Below are 7,922 nucleotides of genomic sequence, written 5' to 3' on the forward strand. Positions count from 1 at the left end.
CATTTCTGCCCAGCCGGTGGCATTAAACATTTATGGAGCTGTGGAGGATCAAAGGCCTTGGCTGGGGGAGTGGGCAGGCTAGAGGCCTCGGTTTGGAGATGGAAAGTAGCTCACATCAAACCACTTTCTGCTGCTGTCTCCATCTATCCTGGGCTCTTGCTACAGCTGATCTGTCCCTCCCCCTGGAGCGGGAGCAAATACCCAAAAGCTAGAACTCTCCATTTCCCAAGGCAGGGTCCTCCTCCTGCCCCTAAATTCAAAGGGTTGACTTTGGGTAATCCAGAAAGCCAGGCCTGAAATCTTTGACTATTCCAGATGCTTCAAGGTCTGTGAGACTGCTCTAAGAAGTCAGTTGAGGTGAGCAGGTAGCTCTGTGCCCCTGCAGTCTCTGAAATGATGTGGCATCCCTGGCCCCTACTTCCACAAAGCCCTCTAATCCCTTTGGCACCACAGAAGATACAGGTCTGGTTTGAAAGGTGTCTTGGAGGAGAGTAATTTTCTCCTCTTCTTGCTTAGAAAGCAGTGTCATTCTGACAGTGACTTCAAAATAAGTCACCAATATGCCTGTGATCCTGCCATTGATGGGCTTGTTCTGAAGTGGGGAAGTGAAGCTGGTTTTTCCAGTGGTGTGGGCTGGATGTCTGACACAGTCTGGACAGGTGCTGCGAGGGCTGCTGGAATTGGAGAGCACCCTTCTTCCCTCTCTGGCTCTCAATTCTCCTCTGACCCTAGTAGCCTAGATCCCCACCTTCTAAGTCAATATTAAACTCCCCAGTTCTTGCCACTTACTGTGGTGCTGGAAAACCCACATTAATGATGCCAGACTCCCATTTGGGTGCAAACATCTTTGGGATGAGGCAATTCCTTAAATGTAGCCACCAAGCATGTCCTGCAGCACAAATGACCACAAACTCTCTCACAGACTGTCCCCAGTCTATTCTGTCCTTTCCTCCTTCTTCCCTAGGGGGGACTGTCTGCTCCTGCCAAACTACTCACTGACTGGCATTTTCCATCTCTCTGCTTCTGCATAAGCCACGCCCCCTCCCTTTGGATGTCCTCCTCTTCCTCTCCATTGACTGAAATGTATAGCAGCTTATTTGTCTTGGTTTCACTCATATGTGTGTGAAGCCTTCACTGCAGCATTGTTCCCTTAGCCAGGCATGGTGGCACACCCATGTAATCCCAGCAATTCAAGAAGGTGAGACAGGAGTATTGCAAGTTCAAGGCCAACCTCAGCAACTTAGGGAGACTGTCAGAAACTTAGTGAGACCCTGACTCTAAAAAATTTTAAAAATGGATAGGGATCTATCTCAGTGGTAAAGTTTCCCTAGATTCAATCCCTAGTACCAAAAAAAGAAAAAAAAAATTAATTGTCCCCTTCTCCATTATCTCACAGCTCTCCTGTGACACCAATGCCCTTCCTTGCTTGGGCTTTAGATATGTCTCATGTCCATCATTTATTCACAAATAATTATTGAGTATCTACTCTGTGCTGCTGGCTACTGAGCTAAGTTTGGAGCAGATGAGACTGACTTGGTCCATGCCTTCGGAGTCTACAACTAGTAGAGAAGACAGAGAATTTAGTGAGGAATTACATGAGCAGGGGAAGCCCAGGGTCCTCTGGGGGCAAAAGGCCAAATGGGGGACAGAGAGAGAATGGGAGAAATTAAATGAGTAAGGAAAAACATGCCACTTTCAAATGTGTATATAAATTGAGTACTATAATCCTGTAAGCTCTGGGTACAGTTGACTATTCCCTCGGACATTTTATTGTATTCAATTTGTTGGTGATGCTGAGGTCTAGGAAGAATGGGCCCCTTGATTGGCATGAGAGAAGGTGTTTGACAAAAACTCAGCTGCTTCCCATATTAGCCAGGTTCTGCCTCAAGCTAACTGGGAACCCATCACATAGAAGCTTGTTGACCATCTTCAGGAGTCGGGGGGGTCAGCCTAGATGCATTATTATTCCCACCATGCCATTTAAACCCATCCTTTAAGATCAGGGCATAGTGCTGTATTGTGGGACTTGTAGTCTCCAGGGGACCCCCTTCCTGAATGCCTAAAGTTAGTTCAGGTAGCAGGGAAAGCCGTGTGGCAAATTTCTGGACAGCTCTTCTCACCATCCTTCTTGAAGGTAGCACCCAGCTCATCAAGGAGCCCAGCTGCCAGAAGAGTCAGGTGAGACTGCCACCAGCCTCCAGGGGGCATGAATCATCCTAACACAAAGATCCATCCATGGGTCATGGCTCACTCCCTCTGCCTAAGCTGCTTAGTTCTAAGAAACCCAAGGATCTGGGAGGAGCTCAGGAATACCTTCACAGGGCTGTGATATAGCTCAGTGGTAAAGCACTTGCCTCATATGGACAAAGCCCTGGATTCAATCTCATTACAAAAAAGAAAAGAAAAGAAAAAAAAAAAAAAAAGAGGAGTACCTTCACAGAGAAATCCCATAACATCTGCCAGTATTTTCCTGAACATCCCCCAGCTACCGAACCTTCTACTGCTATGCCTCTTCCCCTCCTCTGTTGGAGACTCTCCTTCTCCCTCCCCTCTGCACTTTCTTTCCTGGCTTTCTCTTCTCACCTCTGATCCTTTCAGCAATGCCTCCCCCTTCCCGCTATCCTTCTGCTACAGCTCTCTTTTTTTCCTCAGCTTCTTAAAACGACTGTCCAAAAATCCTCTCCTAGCGTCTCCCCTCAACTAATTCCACACGCCACCTGCCTGCTGCCTGGGATTCTTTACAGCAGTTGAGGAGGCTCCCCAGAGCCCACAAGAGGATCTAGAGAGAATCCTTCAAGAAGATCTGGAAGACTGTGAGAATCCTAAGGACCAAAGACTCTCCGAGGAATGAGATTTAAGGACAGAAGTTTTGCCACTTGCTTCCAGGGCAAGGTCAGGAAGGGTTCTGGGCCAAGTTCCAGTTAAAAACAAAAACAACAACAACAACAACAAAAACTAAACACAAGCCTCGGGCTGGGGATGTGGCTCAAGCGGTAGCGCGCTTGCCTGGCATGCGTGCGGCCCGGGTTCGATCCTCAGCACCACATACAAACAAAGATGTTGTCCGCCAAATACTAAAAAATAAATATTAAAAAAAAAATTCTCTCTCTCTCTACCTCTATCTCTCTCACTCTCTCTTAAAAAAAAAATTAAAAAATAAATAAATAAATAAACACAAGCCTCTCTGGGGCCACAGGAAGTTAGTCTTTCCCTTTCTCTACAGGGAATGATAACACCATTCACAGGGTCATGTCTTACTTTGTCCATTAATGCTCTTCATGTGAGCCCAACCTCTGGGTCTAAACAGCAGCCTTACAGATGGCACAATTGGACTGGTCCCTTACTATCCTTTGAATCATTAGGGCTGCCCAACCCAAAAAGAGCCCTGGAAGTTTATTTTTCCATGTAATTGAATGCCTTTTTAGCTATACCCTCTGGGCTTCCTTTGAGTTTCCATCTAGAACAATCCTAACAGGTTAGGGTGTAACTCAGTGAGAGTTTGCCTACTGTGTGTGAGGCCCTGGGTTCAATCCCTAGCACTGCAGAGTTACAACAAGAAGAAGAATAATAAGTAAATGAAATTGTAAAATATGGCCTTAGACACCCTCTTCTCCCATCACATTTTCTCCACCAGTTCCAGGAGCTGGAACAGGTATTGGCATGAATGATCTGTGCCACCTGGCTGTCACTGTAGCTGCTCTGGTCCCACAGAGCGTGATAAGGCAGAATCCTGGAGATCCAGGGCAGCATGAAGACCTAGGATCCTACCTTCAGCTCCCCACAGCTTTGCCCAGGTTGCCTCCTGCCAAGTGAAGAATGTCTCCCCAGGACACAGTGCCACTGGTTTTTAACTATAATATCAGGATAATTAAGCTTTTCTGTGAGCACAGTTTGCTGCTGATGCAGCTTGCCTGGAGCCCTGGCATTTATTGAGCGCAAAGTAATAATTTATTGTCCTTTGTACGCTCAAAAGCCATCTTCATTATCGACCCAGGACGGAGCTGGCACAAGGGCACACAGGCCTTACCAGCTGCTTCACTCGTGGATATCTTCCCAGGTCACCCTTGGCGCCCTCAGGTACCAGGATAGGGTGGATAGAGGTGGGGAGGGGGTTACTCTCTTCAGGAGAATTCGGTTAGAGGCTACCACTTTGGCGGGATGCTAATGAGGGAGCGGGTGGCAGGCTTGGCTGGGCGTAGGCAGCACGGAAGTGCAGGGATCGTGTTCTCACATTAGTAGGGCAGTCCTTCCCCTGAGCGGGCGGTGGCGCGGGAGTCTGTGCTCCCGCCTCTGGGTCTTCTGCGCCTTTGCTTGAGACTTTACGGTAAACCATTCCTCCCGCGCCCCCGCCCCCAGCCCCGCGCGGCGATCCCCGGCGCCGACGCCAGGCGCTGGCCGTGGTGCTGATTCTGTCAGGCGCTGGCGGCGGCGGCGGCGGCGGCGGCCCCGCTCCCTCTCCCCTGCCGGACCCCGCTCTGCCCGCCCCGCGCCCACGTCTTGCCAAGCCCCTTACCCTCCCGCCGCGGCCCCTGCCCGGGGCGCGGCCGCAACCAACACCATGCGCCCAGCAACCCTGCTGCTCCTGCCCGCACTGCTGGCGCTCCTGGCTCACGGTAAGGGACCCCAGCGTCCGGTAGTAGGGGGTGGAAGGGCGGACCCGTCCCGGCGCCCAGCTCCGCGTGTCCGGTTGTCCAGTCCAAGCAAGGAATCCTGCCGGCTAAGCTGACCCCGGCGCCAGCCGAGCCGGGTGGGGCGCGGGATCCACGGGCGGGAAGCTGCCGAGGCTCCCGCCATTCGCGCCCGGCCGAGACCTCGCCTTTAATCATCTCCCCGGATCTAATGGGATTTCTCTGCTGCAATTCATCACGCCACCCCGTCCCCGCACACACGCGCTCACCCGCGCGCTACCTCGCTACACTACAGGCGTCTGGGGGCGCCGGGGCGCACGCAAAGGGGGGACGCGGGGCGGTGAGTCGGGACAGTCCGGCAGGCGGCCCGCGATCCCTCCTCCCGTGCTGCCCGCCAAACTTCGCTCGACTTTGCAGCCGGTTTCCAGGTCTCTAGCATCCTCACTGCGGAGGAACGCGGCCGGATGGCGGCCGGACAACGGGTTAGGACGTCGCTTACCTCCCTCTGCCTTGGCATTGCCACCCCAGAATCGAAACCTAGAGCAAAATTCTGGGGACATACTCGGGGGCCCCGGGGGTTCTCCATCCAGCTCCTCGCACTGCACTGGACTGCAGCAGATGAGGTCCTGGGATAAACAGTCTGTCCTCCCCGAAGTCCTTTCCTTGCCCGCGCACGCAAGCACACACGCGCGCATACACACACACACACACACACACACACACACTGAACACGCCCAGAGCTCTGCCTCTCCGGGCCTGCCATCCTGTCCGGTCCCCATCCACCCCATGGCGGCAGAGTCTTTGCGGGACGACGGATTCTCTACCAGCGGCCCCCAGCCCTAGGCGCAGTCAGGCCCCCAAATTCGTGGACACGGGTCAAGTGAAGCTTGGCCTTGGAGTAGGGAACAAGGGAGTTTTGGGTAAAGGATAGGGTGTTGGAGTCTTGTCTGGACCTGCCGTCCGGGCTCAAACAAGCTGTCTTCGAAGCTACAAATGTTCAGGTCCTTCTCCAGCTCCTAGCGATCCGCTGGTGAGATCCGGGAAGCGGCACTGGCTCCTGCCGTCCCTTGCCATATGGTTATAGCTCCTGATAAGAAGTGGGGCAGGAAGGGGTGATTTCTAACCACTCAATCTTTCCAGGCCGTGTCAGAGGTCTGGGCAGCAGCTGAGGATGAGGTTGAGCTGGGTCCTTGGACGGCAGCTTTTTTCACTCCAGGGTCTTAGAGGCATGGAAGAACCTTTTTGAGCCTCTAGCTGTGCTCACTTGCTCCTGGGGAGTCTGGTCCAGCCACCTAACTGCCCATACCAGGTCCTCTAGCTGCATGGGGGAACTTGAAACCCTGTGTTCACGTTGGGGGGGGGGGGGAGGAGGAAGAAGAATCCCGCCAGCTCCACTTCAGGGACTGGAATGGAAAAGGAGAAGCCTGTAGATCCACCGGTTGTCTGAGGATGTCCCTACGAATTCAGGACCGTATCAAATCTAGCTATAACCTTGTTCTGGACAGCTCCCCTAGGGCACAGGACCTGTGTTTGTCCTCTGGCATACATTCTGAGGCAGTGTGTGTGCATCAGTGTGAGTGTAATCAGGGCCTCGTGTGTCTGGAGTAGCAGGTCCCAGGGTGTCTGCACTTAAAGAGGTCTGAATGTAGGGTGAGAACTCAGCAGTAGGCTCCTGTGAGGCCACTAGTGTGTGGATGCAGCCTCTGCCAGAGGCTGGAGTGAGATTTCTGGTCTCCAGGAGGAAGGCTGATGTGGCTGGGAATTCCTGGAGCCCTGAAGGGGGTGTGGGGTGGGTGTTGGAAGGAATTGTCCACTGTGGTCAGAAGTCTGAGTGTCCCAGCCAGTGTTCCTCCTCTGCCCCACTAGTATCTCCAGTGCCTGTGAGGTAGCCTGCCCAAGGGGTTTTCAGGGTAGGGATCTGACTTTGGGGGAAGATTTTCACTCCTCAAGGGAAAGGAGGAAGCAGCCCTGTTAGTGTCCAGCCTGGCAGATAAGAGGGTCTGGAAGACGGAGCCCCCGCAAACCAGAAGCCCCTCCCTTTTTAGCAGGGATGCATGGTCGCAGTCTTGGGCACTGACTCCTCTCATTGGGAGTGCACTTGGCCACCTCAAGGTTTCCGGAGAATTCAGTGAAGGAGAGCTTCAGGGAGCAAAGGGATTGGATTGAGCCTTTGCGGCTAGTGCAGTGCATCCCGAAGCCTCGCAGCCCTCAGAGATCTGTTCACACTCGGGACTCAAGCTTCAGGATGCAGCCAGGCACAACCCAGAAGCCCCAGGAGTCCTGGGAGACTGCCCAGAGATAGGGAGAGTGCAGTGCTGCCCTGCAGGCACAGTCCCTTATTCCCTTTGCAGCCTCAGGGATATGATTGACCCAGGGTGAGAGGTGCACTGTGGACTGTGGGACGTCCTCCCAAACCATGGGTGGTGCTGGGGAGATCTTGCCACAGCGGGAGAAGAAGGCTTTGCAAGAGGGGCTGCGCCTGCCCGGGCCTGCTGTGTCAGTTTAATGATTTTTAATGAGCAATTACCTTTAGTCATTCTCCTAATTTCTGAATATCAATAAAGTTAATTAAACTCTGCGTGTGTGAATGTGGCCTGGGGAGATTGTGAAGGTGGAAGCAGCTGAAACTGGGATGGGATTGGGTCTCCAGGGCTCTGTGGCTGTGCGACCTTGGACCCACTGCTCCACCTCTCTGAGCTTGCTTGAGAATATCGTGGGAAGATGGGGGCAGAGGACAGCAAATCTCAATTGCTTGCTCTGCCAACAACTGGAAGATGGTGTAAGGGAGATGAGGCCAGAAGGAGGAAGGAGAGAAAGGGAAAGAAGACTTGGCTTCCAGGATCCCCACTGCCTTAAGGGTTAACAAAGTAGGGCTGTCTTAACCTAAAATGGTAATAGCTGCTTCCAGCAGACTCCTCTGTTGGTGGCTGGTGCTGGATTCTGACAGCATATTCCTGAGTCTGGGGGCCATTGCTGAATCTGACATCGGGCTCTACTCTCTAGTCCCTAGTCTGGCTTCAGGGTCAGGACATAGTATTGGGGACAAAGCCCCACAGGAGACAGTCTGGATTCCACTCAGGAGCCCAGAAGTTGACATGGCTGACAGGAGCCCCCCCTGGGCTTCTGAGGATAAATGAGAGACTGACTGACAAGGGCAGACTCGGGAAGTCTGAGTTGGCTTTTTGCCCCTCACCTCCTAAGCACATCAAGCTTGGCTGGCTTTGGCGGCCATCCTGGCCTCCTCAGCAGGGTGGCAGCTTAAAATGCCTTGGGGGTGCTGTGGGATAATAATGG

The sequence above is a fragment of the Marmota flaviventris genome, chromosome 17 (assembly GCF_047511675.1).
Source record: "Marmota flaviventris isolate mMarFla1 chromosome 17, mMarFla1.hap1, whole genome shotgun sequence".
NCBI lineage: Eukaryota > Metazoa > Chordata > Mammalia > Rodentia > Sciuridae > Marmota > Marmota flaviventris.